Below are 22,701 nucleotides of genomic sequence, written 5' to 3'. Positions count from 1 at the left end.
AGGTCATGACCTAGTGGCTCATGAGTTGGAGCCCCATGTCATGCTCCGTGCTGACAGCTCAGAGCCTGAAGCCTGTTTCAGATTCTGTATCTCCCTCTCTCTCTGCCCCTCCCTTCTCACACTCTGTCTCTGTCTCTCTCTCTCTCAAAAATAAGTAAACATTAAAAAAAAATTAATAACAAAGAGTTGCAACAAACTACTTAAAATTACACACACACACACACACACACACACACACACACACACACACACATTGTAGGAAAGCACTATCCCTCCTCTATCAACATGGGGATTACTTACTCAGAGTCCTTCCTGATGGCTTTTGGGAATCAGACATGTATATCTAACTCAATGGGAGCAATCTGTAGATATGTCTAACTTATCCTTGTAGGTGCCTCAGGGGATTGCAAAGGCAGTGATTTAATACATGTTTGTTGAGTAACTGCAAATCTCATTACACGCTGTCTGGGCTATCTTCAATTTCTTGCTTCTACCCCTCTTTTCCTTCACTTCTCAACTTAAATATATGAATTCAGGTCCAAATGAACACCATGGGCAGCATTTTTGATAAGGTTAAGAAACCAACAAAGAACAGACAGAAATGAAAAACTAGAAATATTTTAGTGGTGGTAAGGATAGTAAATAACTGGTTTTGTGTAAAAACTTGACTATTTTCGCCACCAATTTCTACACAAAAGCTAAAGAATTCCTTGGGTTATTGCAAATCTCTAGCATTTCAGGGTTGTCAATTGAAAAGTGGAAGACCTCGGCCTATTGAACCACCCATATAATGTTATCACTTATTCAGAGCTCCGTATTTTTAGTTTGCCACTACATATTAAAAAATGGTTAAGGAGAGGTGGGCTTCATCCACTAAAGAGACCATGATATTTCTTGATGCAACTTTTTTTTTTTATCTGATTCATAAACCAAAGGAATATATCTTTGGAACTAACGCATTGCCCTTAGTCTGTAATGGAAAGAAGAGAGGGCTTTATTATTACTATATGACATTTTGGGGTTAACATTTAAATCCCCTCTGAGGTTTTGCGAAGAAAAAAGTCAGGATATGCAATGTGTTCCTAATGCACAGTGCCTTTATGGTATGTTCTGGAAGTTTGCAGAGGCAGAATAATAGCAGAAAACTCTTTATGTCTATCTCATTTTTCTTTAAAGAGATAAAAGTGCTAAGCCAACATTAAAAACTTACTGAGCTGTTAAGATGATTTATTAGAATGGTACTGTTTCCATTTCCCACTGCTATGATACAATTGTCAAAAAAGTATGTAAGTAAACATCGTGCTTTATTTCAACCAAAGTTATTTAATGAGTTAGATAGTTATGGTGAGATAAAGAATCATGTTTTCTCCAGCTACCTGCTTGTATTGCTAGGATTGCCTTTTAATTACAGAATAATAGAACAGAACTAGGATATACTCATAGTTTACTATTTCATGCTATTTTACATTCTCCCTATATGCAGTAGATATTAATTTTAGTATTATACAGTTGAAGGAACACTGAAAAAATCAAATTGGCAAAAGTCATCTCTAAATGGTAGAGGTGGTTTCAAATTAAGACTTGTGATTCTAAGGTTTGTGCTCCTACTGCTATAACCAATGGCAACTACATTTGAGTCCACGATGGCCCTGTTGCAAAGCAGGGTCAAGCTTTATAATAGCCTCACTCCTCTGATTAAAGCTGAGTAAATCACCCATTTTTGAGTCAATTGAGGCTGATGACTGAAAACCCCACTGCATTGCCAGGTAGTTGATAAGGTCCAATTGTTTTGATCAGATGACTTTCTCAGCAATTAACCATTCTGATGAACCAGAGAATTGATTAGACATGAAAATGGCCTACTTTTGGAAAATGAAAACAGTCTAAACCTTATAGTTTCCTTCCTTTATGGAGAAGCAGCTGTTCCGCTTTATCAAGCAGAGGGCTCAGGCAGACAAGATTCCCCCTTCCACCCTTGCTTATTTTTCACATTGTGATTTTCTTAAACACTTTTCTCAAAGATTGCCCAAAGAATCCTCTCAAATATCAGAAACTCTTGCTCCTGATCCTGAGATGAAATATAAAAACCAAATAGATGGCTGTTTTGTTTATTGTTCTGTGAAATTACATTATTAGGAGAGGCATCATTTTAAATGAGGAAGTGATGCATGACTATAACTGGTTTCAACCCGTTACCTTTTTATGATTAAGGAATATTTTGCTGTGTTAAAAAATCCTGGGGAAATGATTGTATATGTTTCATGCTGCTCCTGGCCTGGCTGTACCTAACTGTATTACACACACACACACACACACACACACACACACACACAGAGTCAGTGCAAGAGAAACACAGATGTGATATTGTTTGGGGGAGTGGAGAATAAGGTCTAGAATGTATTATCGTGATACTTATCTTGGATTGATTTTACATTCACTTAAGAGTCTGGGGAATGGGATCATGATATGCTTGGCAAGAAGGCAATGTCAGGAAAGAAATTCAAAACCCAGGGTTTAAGAATGAGAGACATGCCTTTGCAAAATCTATCTCTATCACTTATTAGTTGTATGAATTTAAGCAAATGACTTAACCTTTATAAGTAAACAGCTTCAGCTTCTTTGTATTAGAAATGAAAATTATTCCCTCAAAGAGTTATGGTGAAGATTAAGGAGAGAATACATATATCAAATGCAAAGTACATCATGATGCTCCATAAATAAAAATAGCTATGGTGAAGAGACCTTACCCCTTCACACAGGCCGATATAAGAAGGAACATTTGGGGCGCCTGGGTGGCTCAGTCGGTTAAGCGTCCGACTTCGGCTCAGGTCATGATCTCGGGGTCTGTGAGTTCTAGCCCCGCGTCGGGCTCTGTGCTCACAGCTCAGAGCCTAGAGCCTGTTTCAGATTCTGCGTCTCCCTTTCTCTCTGACCCTCCCCCGTTCATGCTCTGTCTCTCCCTGCCTCAAAAATAAATAAGCATTAAAAAAAATAAAAAATAAAAAAGAAGGAACATTTAATAGCAGGTGGGCTAGGTAACTTGCAAGAAACCCCTCAAGTTTCCCACTATTTACTTCTAGCAGAACCCTGAGAAGAAGGGAGTTCTTAATGAGTTTGTCTTTTCCTCTAGACTAAGTCTTTCGTGTCTTAACATTTTTGTATCCTTGTGAGTATATAGTATGGTGTCTGGCATACAGGGAGGATTCCTGTGTGGTTTTTAAATGAAAGAGAAACAGGAAATGAAAAGAATTTTGAAATACAAAACATCTGAGAGATGAAAAACCAGAGTGCAGGTTTTCTAAAACACCGCTTGGGTGCTAAAAGGCCTGGCTGTGTTTACTTATCATAATATGTGGTAGCTAAAAAGACCCCTCACAGATAAAGCTATTCTTGACCTCTCTACCCTCAAGACACGATGTATTTTGACATATCACTGAAAGCCTCAGCTAGTTAATACTGTGTACTGAATGATGGCAAGAAGCAGACCCTAAACTCCCTTTCTGACCTCCTTTGTCCGCAAATAAAGCTCCATTTTGTAGACTTGTCAACCATGCGATATTGTTCACAAAGCTTTATTCAGTCTTCATTCACCATTTATTAAGGTCCTACTACATGGCACACTCTGTGATAAAACAATAGGCATTCACTCTACGCTTGAGTAATGGGGAACCTCTTCCCTATTTGCTGATCATGATCTATCTCACCACTAAGCCTTTACACATACTCTTTCCCCTCCCATTTATTCTACAAACCTCCCATTAAATGTCCTTGTTTGCAAGAAATTTTCTTGGACCCTTTCATTCCATATGAAGGGTTCTCATTTGATCTCATAGCACTTTACTCTTCATAATATATTTGAGGTAATACAGTGATCATACATATACTAGTCAGTTTTCCCAATTAGATACAATGTCTCTTGATAGTGGAAGCTGTGCTTTTTAAAAATTTTTTGTATCATTAGTCACTCGTAAAGTACCTGTCTTATAGTAAGGGCTCAACAAATGTCTGTATCAAGCAAATGGATGAATCAGTGAGATGAAAATTTAATCTCCTTGCCCTCTGAAGGGATACTAACATTGCAGAGAAGCCTAGGTGAGAGCAAGAACAAAATAGGGGAAGGAGGGAGGAAGGGATGAAAAGAAGGAGAGAGAAAAAGATGCCTTTAAAAAGAAAACTACAGTCAAATATAATAAGAGTTCTGATAAAAATCTGAACCTCATGCTATGAGATCATAGAGGAAAGAAGGGAAGAAGTAACATCTGAGCTGGATCTTCACTGTTAAAGAGGGGTTTGGCAGGTAAGTGGTGGTCTGTGTTCTTGTTGCTAATCAAAACAGAAATGATCTAGGCATGAAGTCAAGGAAGAGGCACTGGATGTAACTTCCTTCCTTCCATTCACACACCCTCAGATGGTATCTACTGAGCCTCACCCTTTTGAGTGGACCTTAAACCCCCATTTAAGCCCTGTGGTTCTCAGCTTTTCCATCCTTACCTTTTATAAACATGGAAAAGGATATAAAAATTATTACAGCATACTGTATATTTAAAAAAAACCTTCTATTGATTTCCTTCAAATTAACACACAACAAAAAAATATAAAACATTGTTTTGAGTTGTTTTTCTAGCAATGGTGGTAGACTTTTGCTATTCCATGCAAAATATTCCCCATCTTTTCCACCTTCTAAACTGATATGGTTGTAAATGTAACTTTTGATTCACTGAACTTACAATGTTATGTAAAAACATCAGCAACAATGTTACTTATTTTTCAGATATATGAGTTCAGTTCTGGTATTGCAAGTCCAATGTATATTTCAGATGACAGTATTTTTCAGTAAACGAGGCAGTTACTTATCCCCCAGAAGTACAGAGTAAATCGACTTTATTTCTAGATTTCAGAAGTGTCACCTACTTGAGTTTTAGTGCACCTTGTACACTACTGTCATTGATCATCTGAATTTAATGAACCATTTTGGTCACCTTCCAAAGTTCAATTTTAAAAATTAAGAGCAGGTACTTTGAATTCCTGAACTGATTACAACTTTTTAGGTTAATTTTCTATCCATCTAGCTAGCTAGTTACCCACCCACTATTTTATGTAAATAAATATTCACATATATCATGTGCTTTAGGAAGCATTGTGTGTCTCTTCTATAGCCATATAAATATAGGCACATTTATTTCAGGGTGGATGTTTTAAGCCTTTTTTTTCAAAAATGTTTATTTTATATTATTGTATTATAGTGTGTGTGTGTTGTATGTGTGTGTGTTAATCTTCCATTTGACCTGCATAATGGCAAAAAGAAAAATTTCATTTTGAGTAATACAGTTTCAGAAATACAGTTCAAAGTATCTTAAATGTGCTCAACTTCAAAGCAAATGACTCTATCTCCTCTGAAGTAAAGCAAATTATAGTATAGATGAATTTAATCATGAAATGAAAATATGGCTAAAGTGGATCTCAAAAAGAAACAGACTGAATAGACATTTCAAAAAGAAATTTATTTGCATTGAACAATAACAACAACAACAAAAACCCATAGTCAGACTCTAAAGAAATTGCTCATTGAAGGAGTTTCCTTTTTGACTTCTTTAGACAGCCTTCATGTTGTGAAAATATATCTGATTATCATAGGTTGTAGGCAGCTGGTGCACTGAATATGAAGACATTACTCCTTGGGGAAGATGTCTTAGCAGATAAGAGCCCTGATTTTATTGTTCTGAATCATTAAATGCAATTTTCCTTTCAGTTTGCTTCTAATTAGAAAAATGGCTACCCCCATCCCAAAAAATGAAAAATAAATAAAAAGGCTATAATGTTGGGTATCACCCATATCAATGGAAATGTTCCAGGTCATGATAAAAGGAAAAAGACCGCAGCATTGCACACTATTGAGGGTATATGCAGTCATTTCTTTCGTATAGTAAGCTCTATGTGAGTTGTTTTTTTTTTTTTTTTTTTTTTCGTTATGAAGATACAGAATATAAAGGCATTTAAGGAAAAGAAACTATGGGAGTTAGAGGAGATGAAATAATATATTAGTTATATATTAATCAAAATCACTGGGGCCACTGCAATGTGCTGGAAAATTTAAAACTAAAAATTCATGGAATACCTACTACACATAAAACATTAAAAATGTTATTTTCTCTTCACTGCAGCTCTATAAGGTAGGTATTATTATCCTCATTTTTTTACAGGAAAAAAGGAAAATTTACTCATTTGTCTAAGAACAAAGGCTCAATATTGGTGGGAAGGGTTCTAAAAATGGTCTGTGAGATGCTCGGACCTGACCCCTTAAGTACTGCACTCTCGTGTAATCCCAGTAGTTATGTGTGGAACTAATTGACGTGAGTATAGGTAAATATAGTGCCCGATTTTACAGAGAGTGTAAAAAAGAAATCTAGCATGGTTGCAATAACTGGGTGCTAGGTGAAATTATAGTACAAAAATGTAGTAAATAATTTGCTGTTGCATGGATGTACTAAAATGACATGGGGCTATATGTCAGTTATTAATTGCTTTGTGAAATCCTACCCCCAAATATCGTGGCTTAAAAGCAACTACCATTAATTTAGTCCATAATTTTTCTGGGCATTTCTTTTGAATGGGTTCTGCTGGTGTTACTGGGCTTGATCATATATGTTCAAGTTGGTCAGCTGGTGTGTTAAATGGGGCTGACTGGCCCCAGGTGGTATCACTCTCACGTCTAGCAATTGGCTGGCTGTTGGCCCAGGGTCCTTGGTTCTCTTATACCGAGTCTTTTCTCCAGCAGCCTAGCCTAGATTTATTCACCTAGTGCACAAAGAAAGGGCTCTTGAGGCCTAGAATTGGGATTTATACAACTTGACTTCTTTCATCTTATTTACAAAAGTTAAGGCAAACATAGTTTCAATGGTGACGCAAGACATTCCTGTTCTTGATGAGAAGAGCTGAAAAATGTTGTCACCCTTTTTGTAATCTGCCATGGCTTATATGGAAGTGATAGTACCAAGTGGCTTAATTTCCTTATAAGTTAGCATGGCATACAATGTGGAAAAGAGGAAAGCAATCAATGGAAATTAGTGGCATGGGTCCATGTAATCAGCCTCAACACCGCTGCCAGAGACCTGGGAAAGACAGCCCCGCTCTGGCCAGGACACTTCATGATGTTTCCATTGAAATCCTAACCTGGAAAATAGAATAGTCAATGCACCTACTTTTTTTTTAAAGTTTTTATTTAAACCTCAGTTAGTTAACATACAGTGTAATAGGATGCACCTGCTTTTGAAATTAACACCTGGAAGACAGGAGGAAGAAAAAAAAAGGCACTATGCTATTCCTGTAAATGAAATCCTAGAAAGGAACAAATAATTAAACATTCTAAACTTTTTGCCTCTCTTTTTTTGTTGTTGTTGAATTGATATTAGTCCTCCAAAAGAGATACCTTGTGTTTCTGAAAAACATAGAGCAGAAAATGATTCAAGTATTGCCTAATGCAATTTACTTCATATGTGACAGTTTTATAAATATATATAGTTATTATAAGATTTATTCCTTCAGAATTACCTTGGATAATTTTAAACCATGCCACTAGCCATCCCAGAAATTTTATTTTAAACAGAAGGTCAGCTAATTTAGCAACAGGCAGCATCGTTAATTGATTTGTCAAAGATGCATGGTTTCATGGATTTATTTTTTGTAATTAATTAAGGTGGATAGTCCATTTCTTTTCCAGTGTCTCAGGAGAACTTGGAAAGCATGGAGTCTGTTCTGACATGCAGAATCTTAGGATATTTTCGTTATCTAGCAAGGTAACCTCCATTACAAGCTCTCTTCAGAAAGGGAAATTTTTACAAAGATTTTATAGATTGCTACATCACCTCCAAATTTTCTCTAAATTCTGCACTTTTCAATAGTCATAATAACCTTTATTCCATAGTATTCAGAAAAACTGGGGCAGAAGAAGAGATATATGATATTTGCCATGAGAAATCTTAAATTGTAATTTGATGACATACCCCATCAACAACCATAGCATCTTCAACAATTACAGAATCTTTGAAATTTGCTTAGTCTTGCTGGCATTCATGCTTCAAAATCTTAAGTCACAAGGGCTTGTTTACCAGATGGGAAACTCTCGTTCCTCTCAGTTTGGCTATAAAATAATGATAAATACAGGGAAAAGATATAAACTCACTATTTTACCTTGTGTAAAAGGTAAAAGGTGTGACTATTTTACCTTGCGTAAACCTATGGATTTGACATGAAGAAAAGGAGGAAAGGAGCAAGAGTAAAGTTTCCTGAATTTTATAGAGTTTACACCTTTGTATGTGTTTACACCTTTGTATGTGTATGTTTACATCTTCGAATGTGGTTCACATTTCCTTTATAGAGAACAATGATACTAAGGTCCAGTCCTGTGACCTGTAGCCAGAACCACAGTAATCCACATCCTCACCTCACCCATAGCAGTGAATATAAATAATCCCTTTGCTCTGCCTCATTCTGTCTCTCTGGCAAACAGTGACATACATGTGCTAATTAATCAGGAACAATATATACGAAAATATAGTAGAACAGATGAAGCAAGGATTAAGCAAGGATTTATAGTGAGTCAACAAGTTTAAATTGAAATTTGTGTAATCATGAAGGAATGTTCCTATCTTATCTGTTAAATGGTGTTGCTAAATATCAAGAAAATGTCATCTGATGCTTCCTAAAACTGATTTTGTAATTAAGAAGAGGCTTTTTGAGTGGTTCAGTTTAAATAAGAAGTTTAACAGTTTTAACAAGTAAAACATTTCTTCTAGAGTATTTGGCCACTCTCTGATTTATATTTACACATCACCATGTTTGGGTATTTGGGGGATGGAATTTTATTTGGGCAGCCAGATTTTCTTTGTGAGGTTGCAAATATGGTAATATGAGAACTGTAAGAAATTGTATAGAACGCCTGAGTGATAAACTCTCCTATTTGAGGCCAGGCTTTCTTAACTTTTGACTTACTATATCGTTGCCAAATCTGCAAATGTGTCATTTGGTGTTGATTTAATTTTTTTCTTTTATATTCACATTTTTCCACAATAAATTTATTTTATAATATTTTTATATTATATTTGCCAACTTGTATATTGACAGCCAGCTTACTTATTACTTTTTATGATCCATCTCTGTTTCATCCCATACTTCAAAAATTTTAAGGGGAATTTAATATATATATATATATATATATATATATATATATAATTTGTATATATGTATATAATTTTATTCTCTTATAATATTATTGGCAGTATTGCAAACTTAGTTGCCTTAGAATAGAAATTTAAAAACTGCTAAATTATTTTTGAATATCATTTTTAATTGCTGAATTCCATTTGTTTTTCTTTACTAAACTTGGTTTATTCCAAAATTGTAAAATTGAGAAGTAGTATTTTTTCCCATCCATTTCCACACTGGAATGTGTTCTTAAAGGACGTTGTTCCATTTTAAATTCTGTGATTAGACATAGGATGGTCTAATGGAGTCAGCCTGGCCTATATACAAATCTTGTGTTTTCAAAAACCTAGTTAAAGAGAATAACCACTCTGAATATGTTTCCACATCTAAGAAATAGGAATAATACTAACTATAGAAGTGTATTGCAAAAATAATTTATGCAAAGTGTCTATCACTCAGTAAATACTTAATAAATATGTATTTCTTTGTGTTCCTACTACATAAATTTGAGAGAAAACAAAAAGTCAAGAATAAGTTTTGAAAATAAGCAAGCACAAAGATCAAATAGTCTTTATATTATTGGCCCTTCAAAAATAAAGATGGGGGAATGCCTGGGTGGCTCAGTCGGTTGAGCATCCGACTTCAGCTCAGGTCATGATCTCACAGTCCGTGAGTTCCAGTCCCACATCGGGCCCTGTGCTGACAGCTCAGAGCCTGGAGCCTGCTTCGGATTCTGTGTCTCCCTCTCTCCCTGCCCCTCCCCTGCTCGTGCTCTGTCTCTCTCACTCTCAAAAGTGAATAAATTAAAAAAAAAAAAAGATAAAGATGGAATCTCCTCTGTTCATTTGTTCTGATATCAAAACAATCTATTTGTAAAACTAAAACAAAAAAAGACAGTAAAATAACAATATGAAAACATTAATCCAGTAATCTAGTAAAAGAATAACATATGTGAATCATGCAAATGTTAGAATTAATTAAAATTGGAAAATGACTAGTGTTGATTCATCACACTTATAGATCAAAGCAGAAAAATATATATGAGTATTTTGATTGATACTAAGAATACACTTGTTGAAATGAACAATATTTATTCCAGATTTAAAAAGATAATTCTTTAATTTAAATAAAAACTTGGGGGGAGGCACCTGGGTGGCTTAGTTGGTTAATTGTCCAACTTTTTATTTCAGCTCAGGTCATGATCTCACAGCTGTGAGTTTGAGCCCCACATGGGGCTCTGCTGTGACAGTGCAGAGTCTGTTTGGGATTCTCTCTTTCCCTCTGTCTCTTCCCCTACCCTGTTCATGTGTGTGCTTGCTTGCTCTCTCTTTCTCTGTCTCTCAAAATAAATAAACTCAAAAAAAAGTAAATAAAAACAGGAAGAAAAAAAAGAAACAGAGAAACAAAACAAGATACAGACACTTAATTGTAGAGAACACACTGACCATTGTCATAGGATGGTGGGTGGAGGATGGGTTAAATAGGTGGTGGGTATTAAGGAATGCACTTGTTGTGATATGAGCACTGGGCGATGTATGGAAGTGTTGAATCACTCTATTGTACACCAGAATCTAATATTACACTGTATGTTAACCAACTGTAATTAAAATAAAAACTTGAATAAATACATACATACATACATACATACATAGGTAATTCTTTAACACAACGAAAAAGCCTATTTTAAACCAATATTAAGAATTATATCGAATGATGAAACAGTGCAAACATTTCCTTTTACAATCAAAATTTCCATTATAAACAAGAGGTTATGGACACTAACTTTACATTTATTTATTTATTTAATTTTTTTTAATATAATTTATTGTCCAATTGGCTTACATACAACACCCATTGCTCATCCCAAAAAGTGCCGTCAATGCTCATCACCCACTTTCCCCTGCCCCTACTCACCATCAACCCTTTGTTCCTCATATCTAAGAGTCTCTTGTGGTTTGCTTCCCTCCCTCTGTTTGTAACTTTTTCCCCCTTCCCTTCCCCCGTGGCCTTCTGTTAAGTTTCTCAAGATCCACATATGAGTGAAAACATATGATGTCTGTCTTTTTCTGCCTGACTTATTTCACTTAGCATATTACTCTCCAGTTCCATTCACGTTACTACTACAAATGGCGTGGTTTTATTCTTTCTCATTGCCGAGTAGTATTCCATTGTATATATAAACCATATCTTCTTTATACATTCATCAGTTGATGGACATTTAGGCTCTTTCCATAATTTGGCTATTGTTGAAAGCGCTGCTGTAAACAGTGGGGTACAGACACATGAAATGATGCTCAACATCACTCATCATCAGGGAAATACAAACCAAACCCACACTGATACCATCTCATACCGGTCAGAGTAGCTAAAATGAACAAATCAGGAAACTACAGATGCTGGTGAGGATGTGGAGAAATGGGAACCCTCTTACACTGTTGGTGGGAATGCAAACTGGTGCAGCTGCTCTGTAAAACAGAGTGGAGGTTCTTCAAAAAATTACAAATAGAGCTACCCTATGACACAGCAATAGCACTGCCAGGAATTTACCCAAGGGATACAGGAGTGCTGATACATAGGGGCACTTGTATACCAATGTTTATAATTTTACATTTATTAAATATTTTGTATGTGCTAAGAACTGAATCTAAATACTCTCTTTTAATCTTCTTGTGTATTTTAGGAGATAGGTATTGTTTTCTCCCTTAGTTTACAGATGAGAAAACAAGGCAAGCAATTTTCAGAGAGGTAAATTGTCTAACATTACATAGTTAATAAATGGCAGAGTTAGGGCTTAGTCTAATTCCTTCTAATTCTAGGACCCATTCTCTTAAATATTAAGTGTTTTCAATCCCAGAAAGAACACTAAACACATGCTCAGGGCACCAGCTAATTAGGAGCACCAAATGTATTGTTGAAAGAATTTGGTAATTGCTACTTTGAAATAGCAGTCATCATAGGGGAAAAGAGTGGGAACTCTCTTACATTTCATTACAATTATGGCTCAGTATAGCTTTATACTTTATGCCTGAGGGTCATAATTCAATCCTCCTCTTCCTGCCAAAAGAGTTAAGTTGTAGAGTTATCAGAGAAAATGACTACAAATTAATCATATGCTTATTTATAATTTGATAAACAAATAATCATGTGTTTTATTCACAAACATCTATTCAGAACCTATCTTGTGCTACATATTTTCTCCAGGATGAGAGATATGTAAATGAATGCAGTTGAGTCTTTACTCTTAAGATGCTCACAATTTAGTGGGCAAAGAGGAAGGTATACATCATACAGTATAATATGTGCAAAAATGTGAAATCACACAACGTACATAAATATCACACAGGAGGTAAATGATAAGCTATCTGAAGGTGAGGATATGAATTGATTATTTTTAAGGAAGTCTTGAGGGAAGTGACATTTGAATAGAGTTTGTAGAGATCAGTAAGATTTCAACCATGTGGAATGAAATAGCAGCTTGACATTTTTTTTTTTTTTTAGGGAAACATAAACCTTTTGTTACATAATTAAGGGATTTTTTTTCTTACCATATGGAATCATCACATCCCCTAATAATTACATAATATATACATTTCTGTATTAGCAAACTAATCAAATGATGATTTTAAAGTGAGTGCCATATTTCAAATATAATTAATTATCCCTGACATAAAGCCCAAATAAAATATGCTAAAGTGACCTGCTTTTATTTTATCATTGTGACATTTAACTATGGCACCACATTTAAAATTAGGTATGCTCTACAATAATTAACTATAAAGAATTAGATAACTAAGCAAATATACTTATTTTTAATATGTCTTGAATTGCCATTGAATATAATTATAGAATTTAAGTTTTGGAAGGGGTATAGAAAGATCATGTGGTTGTTTTCCTTGATTTTGGGTAGAGAAGAATTTTCTAAAAGTCATTCAACCAAGAGATAAGCATTAGAACTTGAAGTCAAATCTTTCTCTTTCCCTTCCATATATTTTCTTCCACAGTGCCTAACCTTAGCTCATATATTTAATGAAATTTATAATTATAATGTATATGAATATTATATAAATATTCAATAAGGAAATAATGGAGAATTTCTTTTCAATATTTTTATTTTTATTTTAGAGAGAGAGAGAGAAGGTGCGTGTGCACAAGTGGGGGAGGGGCAGAGAGCGAGAGGACAGAGGATCCCATCCACGCTGACAATAGTGAACTTTCTGTGGGGTTTGAACTCACAAAAACCATGACCAGAGTCCAAGTCAGATGCTCAACTGATTGAGCCACCCAGGTGCCCCAATAATGGAGAATTCTTTAAAGAAAATATAATTAATATTCCAGCAATTTATCATTTTATATTAATGAAGATTTAACCACCTACAAATAGACACAGGCTGTAATAGTAGATATGACTTCCCATTACCAAGTGTTTGCCACCACACTGCTGTACTTACAAAGACTAAGGGAGGGAAGAAGTAGCTCTACACAGAGCAGTGTTTAAATGTGGTCTGTGGTCAGAATCACCTGAGCAGACGCCTGACCTACCCTGGGCTCACTTAAAAATATCTTACAGGAATGAAGCCTGAGAATTAGAATCTCTTCAGAGTGATTAGTCTGGACTCATACCTTGAAATATTTTTTTACTTCAGTTTGCTTTGTGTCAACTATATGTGAATGTGTTCAGTTTCTGGGTATGTACTGTCACCTGTGATGTTCCATAAATACAACCGGAAGTACTCATGCAGAAAGATATTGACAAAATTATCTTCATTCTTTTCTAAGTATATTCATTCATCCTTCAAGTTTCTTAATACTATAATATTCTCTTTATATCAAATTCCCTATTATACATTTTTGATTGAAGGCACTGAACCATTACATAATAAATAATCCTTAAATGAATGGGATGAGGATGGTGATTTTCTGGAGCCTTCCATTTATTTTGTTCTTACTTCCTTTTTTTTCTCCCTAGTCCACAAACTATATGGAATCATCATCCCCTAATAATTACATAATATATACATTTCTATATTAGCAAACTAACCAAATGTTCCACTATCAAATCTTTATTTGTGCTTTATTCTAAGTGAAACTGAATTGAAGTATTAGTTTCTTTCTCAATTTTTTTTTGTGGTTCATCTTCAAATTAATTTGAATATTTACTCTCTCCCATATATTTTGATATCTCTTTTTATCAATTTACCTTCTCTTCTATTCAGGAAAGGGATAAAAAGGAAGTCAAAGAGGAGAAGGAAAATGCATGAAAAGTATGAATGCCATAAATCTCTGTAAATTGGTTATTTATCTGCTTGTTAGGTTAGTATGGGAGTTTAAGATCTGAAATATGTGTTTTAGACTTAAAGCCTTAAGATACCAGCTATATTTTATTTTTTGTCTTGAATGGCACCAAATTCTAAAATAGCTGACTCAGATGTTGGCTCACCGGCATTGGTAAATCAACACCATATCTTGAAGATGTCAATGAGGACTGTGTGGCACCTTAAATCCCTGACCCTGATATTTGGCTAGAATAGAATATAATTTAGGTGTTTTTTGTATTACAAAATTTCTTTACTTATTATGAAATCCAAAGAAGAGGAAAGGTATGGGAACATCATGTCAGAAAGTTTGTTTTTTCTCTATCATTGTTGGAATCACTGAAATGGGATGGCATCTGTGTTTTGGCCGTTCTCCTTTCCTAACTTTCTGCCTTGTTTGGGATGAATAATGAGAAAGTGGAGGTATTTCTTTACCAACTATGTAATTATATGGATACCTTTTTTCTCTCCCCTCAATTTTCTTTTCCCCTTATTCTTTTCCTCCTTAAGAATCATACATAAATAACTTTATGCAGAGCAACCCTATAGGACCATATTAACGCCTTTCTCCTACGATGTTGATAATTTACTTCTTAGTTCTAAGTTTATATCCGACTCTATAATTCATCTTTCCAGACCAATTCCAGATTCTATCCCTACTTGTTATGTGGTACACTGCACTATAATTATCTTTATGTATTTACATCTCTCCCTATGAGACTGGAGACTTTCAGACCAGAGTGGGAGACTTATTCATCTCTATGTAACCAAAGCCTAGGACTGTGTTGGCTTTAAGGGTTTTGACTGTTGATGGAATAGGGTTGAACTCCATTGAGCTACATACAGCCATTCCCAATAGAGCTTGGTTTAACCTACCTGTTGACTTGAAATTTCCCTCTCCACCCATTCCATGCCCAAGAAAATCAGGGGTAATTTGGCTTTGTCAGAGTCCTTCACAGACTAACCATTCTCCCAACTGACATCTTTTATAAATTACACATCAGAATGTAATTGAAAGAGTCTGTTTATCTGAACTCTTTACTATATTGCAATAAAAAGTTTCTATGGGCAGTGATTTTTACTTCCCCACTAGGCCAAGAGGCATGGTTGCAACTTACACACTTATGTACTTGATATTTATAGTAAATTGTGTAGTTGTAAAGGGCTGTGAGGGTATATAAATACATTTGTGAATGTCCATGTATTTATTAGCCCAACGGATTGAGTGCACACATATAATCTCTCATCTCTGAAGGTATAGTAGGAAAACATGTGCACTAGACTTAAAAAGCATATGCTATACTACATGCCTTTATCTTAGTATTCACAGCTTAAATATAGTCTAGTAAAAGCAGCTTCGTAGAATGTCCAGCTCTCTGGGTAGAACCACTCCACTCTTCATTGCTTCCCAGACAGATTCTGACCTTTTCTAAGATACTTACAGTGAAGAAATAACATGTCAAAATTTTTCTTGATAGACATTTTGAGTGTCTCTCATATGGGATTTAAACTACATATGCTGGGATAGAAGGCATCCACTCATTGTAATTCATCTGGAGCACATTGTAATCTTGAGTTTCCCTATCTCTTCCTAAAAATAATTAATGCTTCACAAAAGGTAATATCTCTTGAAGGAAATTTAATTTAAAAATCTATTTTAGTGATAGTAAGGTGATGACACACTTTAGTAAATGGGAGATTTTCAAAATATTCTGAGAAACAGAGCGTGTGTGTGTGTGTGTGTGTGTGTGTGTGTGCTAAATTCAAGAACAATCACAAAGGAGAGAAACCGTAGCAATTCTGTTCTTTTTCAGGAATGCTGTTGATTAAAATGATAACTTCTGTCCAAGCTTATTAATCTAGTATCTTTAACTAAAGTAGAAAATGATGAAGTATTTTATTTAACAGAAAATGTTTCCTTTTACTTAAAGGATATCATTTTATTGTTTTACTTGTGTGAACAGAGAAACTAGATTGTCATACATACACCTGCTGTAGCTTCTTCTGTCACCTAAGAGTGCTGTGATGAGCATTTTGCCTAAGATTTTGATTAACTCATTGAGTAACATGAAAACCTTCAATACTTAAAATCAATAAACTTTTTTTCAATAAATTAAAAACTATAAAGATAAAGGGAGCTAATTTTGTTCAAAACTGATTTAATAGGGTATATTGTATTCTGTAAAAATTAAAATCATAATAATGTCTTAAATTATTGTTGGCTTTTCTGACTATAATAGAGATCAAGCTATAGTTCATGTAAATATACAAAATAAGATAAGATTGTTGTTTATGAATTCATGTACTATTATTTTTAGCACCTCCTATGTGTCAGCCACTATATATTAATGGATAAAACAGATATGCTTATGACCCTCATGGAACTTATTGTCTAGTTATTTTTCTTTAAAGGCCCACATAGGCAAATAAAATAAAGAGTGATGGTTACAGAAAGTGATACAGGCTACAGTACGGCTTTCTTTAGCTAAGATTGTGAGTATATGTGAAAAAATGACATTTAAGCTGAGTTATAGGACCTGAGAAATGAGCAACTAGAGAATATTTCAGGGGAAAGGATAGCACATCCAGAGATCTGGATGGGAAGAGCTTGGAGGAGTGTCAGTGTGACAGGAGCTGAGTGAAGTCCAGGGAGAGCATCATGATGCGAGAGGGCAGATGTGGGCAGGCTATTCCATGCAGGGCCTTGCATGCTACATTAAAGAGTTTGGAATTTATCATAATATAATCAGATGCCATTAAAGGTTTTGAAAGGTATTAACATCCAGTTTCATTTTAAATACATCAACATGGCTGCTGTCTTTAAAAAAAGTTTTTAGTATGTCAAAGTAGAAATAGACAAGCTGGAGGCTAAAAACAGAGATGGAACTAACATGCAAATTGATTTATATTCTAAATGCATTTTGAAGAATTTACTATTATGAGGGATTTTGGCACAAATCTGGGTTTTCTTGTCTGTTCTATGTTTATCTCTCTCTTCCATTATATGTATGTGGTGCTGTTGTCACTTAACAGTATAATTAATGACTAACCTCCCATTCCATTCAATAATTTTTGACAGCGTCATTTTTTAGACACAGAATTTCAGTGTTTACACATTCTGTATATGTTTACTTAAATAGCCTTCTTATTTTTTGAACTCTAGATTTATTTCCAATGTTCTACTCTAATAAATAACATTTCAATAATTTTGTACTCAAAAAATATTAATGCATATCCTTAATGATTTCCTGAGAATATATTATTGGTGTAAAAACCATTATTTTCTCAGAGACAAACATCAATTATTTCTGCAGCAAAAACTATAGACACAGTGAAGCAGACTGGAGATAAGACTGTAGCATGGTCAGCTTGGTTCATTCATTAATAAATGACTCATTGCCACTCTTCAGGGGTAACCCCCCATCCACCTCCCCTCTGACCCCAGCAGAAGATGATTCAAATTCAGCAGTCTAACAGATTACTACACATCAGGAACTTTCAGGATTTGAAGCAAATAGTTAGAACTGCAAATACTAAATCCACAATTACCAAGGCATACTTTCTCTATTCTCTATTCTAAACCAGTTTATGGTTTGGAAAAACATTACCAAGCATTAACCCCATCATTGCTGCAACGGACTGAATATCTGTGTCCCCTCAAAATTCAAAATTTCAGACTGTAATCCCAGTGTGATGGTATTTGGAGATGGCGTGTTTGGGGAGGGTAATTAGGTCATAAAGGTGGAGCCCTCACAATAAGGGTGGGTGTCTTTATAAGAAGAGGCTAGAGAGTTAGCTAGCTCTCTTTCCATCAGGTGAGGGCACAGAAAGAAGGTAGCCCTCTATAAACCAGAAAGGAGGTGCTCACTAGGAACCTGACCATTCCGTCTCCTGATCTTGGATCTCCAGCTTCCAGAACTGTGAGAAATAAATATTTGTAAGCCACCCAGTCTATGGTAAATTGTTATAGCAACTCAATCTAATTGAGACCATTGCCCTCTGCTTTTTGAGCAGATTTTAAAGGCCAGCAAGCACATAACAAAGAAACTATTTTGAAACATCTCTATATATGTGTGTGTGTCTAAATAAACACATACATATATATCTTATACATATAATGTTTCAGCTTATCAGTAGTTTTATGGGTTTCTATCTGCTTCAAGAGCTATATTAGAATGAATAGGGTTGAACTACAGTTTTGTGGTCCTATAAATGAAGTCATAAAAAATCAATGAGTATCTCCCCCCAAAGAACATTAACAAAGCATAGTTTTGAAAGTCTTATTATTTTTAATTTTGGTAGGTGGAAGCCTAGAATAGGGAATCTTGGGGTAAAAATCATTTATAAAAAAGACAAGCTTACTTGTCAAAAATATCTTATAAAAAGTTAAGTTGCTGTTTTGATTATGTACAATGCTAAATCAGTGTTGATATATATCTTGGAGGAGGCAGCTATGTGATTTGCTCTATTAAGAAACACTTTTAATGCTGGAATTAAATAAGTATTATTAAACTAATACTGATTAAATTATAATATTAATACTTCTTATATTTTATAAAGCCTCTTTTCAAAGCACCAGTCCTTTGGATAATTGTAATAATCAACATTAGTGGCAGAATTCTGACTTCTAATCATCTGAATCTTACCAAGTATCAATTTATACCAGACATAAGCCTAGCCTCTGCATGAAGTATATGTGAAATAGGAAGGGGCAATCCAAGCTCCACCTGCATAGCAAATGACACACAGAATTTATCTACATCCAAGCCCCAGTTTTCTATTTTAGTCCCTGACATGATCTCTTGAATCCTTCAACATAGTGGAGCACAGCTAGAAAACCACTGTGGCAACCTGTGCAGGAAAGGTGGCACTGATAGAATCCCCTCCATTCTTTTTTCTCCTCATGGGGAAAATTAAGCCCAGAGAAAGCAATGGTTTTTCCATTTCTACGGAGCTACTGAGCAAGAGAGCTAAAGAGAAAAATTGTTTATATGTAATAGAGTTCTCTTTTCTGTATTCCTTAATTACATTTACCTATAGTTGTGTATATTCATTTTATGAGAGGAGAAACAGGTAGCATAGAATATGAATAAAGACCCATGTGTGAAAACTGGGGCAAGTCACTTTTTCTACCATAAAATGAAAGTGTAAGTTATAGATAAACCCCAACATATCTAAAATTAAATTATTCTACTTATGATTTTAAGAAAAATAAAATAACAAATTAAAAGCTTATTATGAAAGTTACATTTTTCAGTGAAAATTCAAATTTTGTAGTGCATATTTTGTATTTTATTTCCTGTTCTTGGCTTTAAATATATTTTTAATGTAAAGTCTTAAAAAGCCGAGGACCTGTTCTCTTAATTTCGTTTTCAAATGGTTCGTTGCTAGTATATAGGAATACAACTAATTTGGGGTATTGGCTTCATATCTTGCTACTTTGTTAAATTCACCTATTAGTTCTAACAGGGTTTTTGGGGGGAGGAGGGGGTAGAATCCTTAGTGTTTTATATATATAATATCATATGTGCAAACAATGATCATTTTACTCCTTCCTTTCCAATTTGGATGTTTTTTTTTTTTTTTTTCTTTTCTTGTCTAATTGCTCTGGCTAGGATTTCAGTATGATGTTGATAGAAGCGGCAAAAATGAGTATCCTTACCTTCTTCCTAATCTTAGGGGAAAAGCTTTCAGTCTATCGCCACTGAGCATGATGTTTGCGTTAGGTTTTTTATATACAGCTTTTATCACATTGAGGTAGTTTCTTCTATTCCTACTGTGTTGGGTGTTTTTATCATTAAAGGGTAGTGGATTTATTCACATGCCTTTTCTGTGTCAGTTGAGATGATCATGCATCTGTTTTTCCTTCATTTCATTAGTGTGGTTTGTTACATTGATCCATTTTCACAGTGAAAAATTCTTGAATTCCAGGAATAATTTCCACCTGGTCATGGTGTATAATCCTTTTAATAGGCTACCGAATTCAGTTTTCTTTCTCTTTTTTTAATATGTTATTCATTTTAAGAAAGAGCATGAGAGTTCACGAACAGAGGAGGGGCAAAGAGAGGGAGAGAGAGGAGGTCAAGCACACTCCATGTGCTGTCAGTCTGGAGGTCAATACCAGGCTCAATCTCACAAATTGTTAGATCATGACCTGAGCCAAAATCAAGAGTCAGTTGCTTAACTGACTGAGCCACCCAGGTGCCCCCTGAATTCAGTTTTCTTGAGGATTTTGTGTCCTAATAAAGGATATTAGTTTATTTTCTTATAATGCCTTTGTCTGACTCTGGTATCAGGGCAACTGGACTCAGACTGTTTGGAAGTGTTCCCTTCTTTGCCATTTTTTTGGAAAAATTTAAGAAAGATTGGTGTTATTTATTCTTTAAACATTTTGCAAAAGTTACTAGTGAAGCCATCAGTTTCTTGGATTTTCTCTGCTGAGAGATTCCTGATTATTGAATATGAAAACAGTTTCATTTACAATAGCATCAAAATAACAAAATACTTATCAAGACTTCTACAATGAAAACTACAGAGCATTCCTGAAATAAATTAAAGAAAATATAAATAAAAAACTTATCCCATGTTCATGGATTAGAAGAATTAAAATGATTAAAATGTCAGTACTAGCTAAAGTAGTCAACAGATTCAATGCAATAACTATCAAAATCCTAATGGCATTTTTTGCAGAAATTAAATAATCCATCCTAAAGTTCATATGGAACTTCAAAGGACTTCAAATACGCAAAAAAAATATTGAAAAAGAACAGAGTTGGAGGATTCACACTTGCTGATCTCAAAACTTACTATAAACTGTAGTAATCAAAACAGTATGTAACTAGTATAAAGACAGACATATATGTCAATGGAATAGATCAGGGACCCTGGAAATAACCTCTCTCATATATGACTAAATGTTGACTGACAAAGATGTTAAGATTATTCAATGGGGAAAGGGCAGTCTTTTCAACAAATGATCCTGGGACAGCTGGACCTCCCACACAATATAATGATGTTGGACCCTTACCTAACACTATATACAAAAATTAGTTCAAAATGAATCAAGGACCTAATGTAAGCTGCAAAGCAATAAAACTCGTAGAAGAAAACATAGGACAAAATCTTCATGACATTAAATTTGGCAATGATTTCTTGGGTATAACACCAAAGGCATAGGTAACAAAAGAAAACAATAGATAAATTGGACTGTATGAGAATTTAAAAATTTTATGCATCAAAAGCTACTATCAATAGGGTAAAAGGAAACTCTCAGAATGGAAGAAAATATTTGCAAATCATATATCTGTTAAGGGATTAACATCCAGAATATAAAGTATTCCTAAAACTCAACAACAACAAAAACCCAAACTACTCAATTCAAAAGCAGGCAAAAGACTTAATAGAGATTTCTCCAAAGAAGATACATAAATGTCCAAAGCACATGAAAAGATGCTCAACATCACAAATTATTAGGGAAATGCAAATCAAAACCACAGTGAGATACCACCTCATGCTCAATAGGATAACTACTATCAAAACAAGTGTAGTTGAGGATGTGGATAAATTATAACCATTGTGCACTGTTGGTAATATAAAATGGTATAGCTGCTATAGGGAACAGTATATAAGTTTCTCAAAAAATTAAAAATAGATTTACAATATAATCCAGAAATTCCCCTTCTGGGTATATACCCCTAAGTATTGAAAGCAGAATTTTGAAGAGATATGTGTATGCTTATGTTCATGGCATTATTCACAATAGCTAAAACATGTAAACAACCCAAGTGTGCATGAACAGATGAATAGATAAGCAAAATGTGGTACATACATACAAGGGAATATTATTCAGCCATGGAAAGAAAATTCTAACCTATGCTACAACATGGGCAAACGTTGAGGACATGCTAATTTGAATAAGCCAGTCACAATAAGAAATATTGTATGAAGTACTTAAAGTGGTCAAAATTATAGAGACAATAAGTAGAATGATGATTGCCAGGGTTGGGGAGTAGAGAAGACATGGTGTTATTGTTTAATGGGTATAGGGTTTCACTTTTGCAAAATGAAACAAATTCTGGAGATGGATGGTGGGGATGGTTGCACAACAATATGAATGTTCTTGATACTACTGAATTATACACTTAAAAATTGTATTGTGTATTTAAAATTTGCTGAGAGGGAGTCTTAT

General features: G+C 34.7%; 1 protein-coding gene and 1 long non-coding RNA gene across 15 annotated transcripts in view; one reads left to right on the top strand and one right to left on the bottom strand.

Annotated features, from left to right (window-relative positions):
* Positions 1–22,701, bottom strand: part of LOC122205326 — a 52,516-nt gene that overhangs the window by 3,422 nt on the left and 26,393 nt on the right. The window lies entirely within an intron of this gene.
* Positions 18,332–22,701, top strand: part of LINGO2 (leucine rich repeat and Ig domain containing 2) — a 441,629-nt gene continuing 437,259 nt past the window's right edge. For all 14 annotated transcript variants that reach the window (XR_006196002.1, XR_006196003.1, XR_006196001.1 and 11 more), the window contains exon 1: positions 18,332–18,433. The gene's annotated coding sequence lies outside the window, so the exon portion shown is untranslated. The remainder of the gene's footprint in view (positions 18,434–22,701) is intronic.

This window comes from Panthera leo, chromosome D4 (assembly GCF_018350215.1).
Source record: "Panthera leo isolate Ple1 chromosome D4, P.leo_Ple1_pat1.1, whole genome shotgun sequence".
NCBI lineage: Eukaryota > Metazoa > Chordata > Mammalia > Carnivora > Felidae > Panthera > Panthera leo.
Note: the sequence above shows the minus strand (reverse complement) of the source record. Positions and strands in the feature narration are given on the sequence as shown.